This window comes from Diuraphis noxia, unplaced genomic scaffold (assembly GCF_037042655.1).
Source record: "Diuraphis noxia isolate RWA-SAM2 unplaced genomic scaffold, SU_Dnox_SAM2 contig0005, whole genome shotgun sequence".
Taxonomy (NCBI): Eukaryota; Metazoa; Arthropoda; class Insecta; order Hemiptera; family Aphididae; genus Diuraphis; species Diuraphis noxia.
The window spans coordinates 46,437,319-46,439,653 of NW_028301715.1; positions in this window are offsets into that span (position 1 = coordinate 46,437,319).

The window sequence follows — 2,335 nt, forward strand, 5'->3', positions numbered from 1 at the left end:
TATATTTTGCAGGTTTCGTGTGAGTAATTATCACCCGAAATATTCAGACGGACTAATTTACTGCGAGCTGGTATACTGGTTACTGGTGTAGTAGAGGTAGGTGTGATATAGTTAGGAGATTAGCTCTCTATTTTTAGGAAGCCAAGTGTGTATAATATGATATGACAAGACGTACTATATATATGAACTTATAAATGTGTGCGTGAGCGCGACGGAATGGTCGACCTTACGTTATTACAGTATCTGTACATATCACACGATATTTTAAAGGGAATTTTTTTTCACCCGTCTCATTCGCTGAACGTGAACACGCGGTCGTCTTCCTGCAGCGCCGTTACATAATAAATTATTATTATAATATACTGTGTGTACAGCTCGTTTAAGTCTCGTCCGGGCCAGTCGTAAATTCGCTGCGATAGGGCCCTGCGACTAAACTCGCGCGTTTACCACCCCACATTATACGTATATATAATATACTGACATGGCGTCAAAATAATATATTATAACGTTCACACCGTATAGTATAGATACAAATTATATACGTATGTATATAGGTATACATAACGCACGTCACTTACTTTACACGATATAATGGTGTACAAGCGATTCGACTTCCACGTGGTCCCCTCGGAGGAGGGTAAAAATATATTATATATTATAATTATTACAAACCGTCATGACTGCCACGTCGTCGCCACATTAAAATTATTATAATTATTTCGTACGAAGTGAAATACAGAAAAACGAGACATAAATCTTAAACCGCGTGTACGGCTTAACTGCTTAAGACACGTGTATAATATGATGTATAGGTACCCAAGAGTTTCACCGACCACCATCGTGTCATTTAGAAACGACAGTTTTTGGTTTCCGGTCTCAGATGTTGCCTATCCGTTGAATACTATAGTATTGCACCGTTGTAATAATCATCATAACGTTTAACGGATATCGAAAACACTACAGGCAAATTGAAAAAAAAAACAAAATCATTTTGATGAGTACTAAAACTACTCCAATAGTTAATTTATTGTAAGTTACAAAAAAATGAGGCAATGGTTAATTGAGCCACATTTTATCTACCTGCTTCGTATAAAATATATTTTGTTTACATGATACCGATTTTAAAAATTAAAATTAATTATTATTTCCTTCTTCAAAATTTTTATTTCATTAAAATATAATTTTTTCGAATTAAAGTTCATGTTTCTCGCTTTTACTGTTCCTACGCTTCTAATTTTAAATTTTAATACGATTCGAATTGAACTCTCAATAAAACATCAAAAAAATTATGAATATTGCGATGTGAAATATAAAGATTGTTTTTGATGTTTGAATGAAAAGACTCGACGACATTCACAGTTGACTGTGTTATCGATTCCAAATGTAAGGACAATCATATATGCAGAGGGAAAATGACATCGTCACAAACATTTCGAATTCTCGAAAGCAGACGGTGGATTTTGTCTAATTTGGATTGATCATATCGTTTTTAAAAATAAATAAAATGCGTAACAAAGAATGTCAACTCTCCCGAGTTTAGTCCAATACTACCTGACGGGAACATGAAAACTCTCCCGGGTCTACTTCAGTACTACTAAGCTAGCTGGGTGCATGGGATATTATTTGTTTTACACAGTTAGAATTGGTGTTGAGCCATTATAGTCGATATCGTTTCGAATATTTAAATTAAAAATACTTTAACATTAATTAAATATTTAAATGACAAATACAGGTTAACACAAGATAAATACAGATTAAATACGGTAATATAATTCATAATAAAAATTATAATCACAATCTCTGCAGTGTAGCCAATTCATAGGGTAGCAATAACATTTAAAATAACTCGGGAGAGTTTACACATTTATTTCAGGTAAACATAATATTTACCCGGGAGAGTTTACCATCGGAAGAGTTTATCACCGCCCCCATACGTAACATATTTTTTAAAAGCGCGTTGACACGTATTGAATTATGTACATGTACTTCAAAATAGATTTAGTCAAGCCAAATAATATACAGATTAGTATAGCTATAATATTATATTAATACTACCTATAGCTGCATTTAACTTTTGCTTCGTTTTGCAACGTTTGAAATGTGCATTTTTTTATAACATAATAATCATTGGATAGTTACATGAATTATTATTAAGAACGTTATGTTATGGATTGAAAAAAATAAAATTGCGATAAAATACAATATTATTATTACGATAATTTATTGAGCCGTAGATAAAACACACCTGTGACCTAATAGTTAATTTTAAAAATATGTATACATTATTTTTTCATTTCGTTTGTAATAATATTTATGTGTATTTCATGTAGCGTCA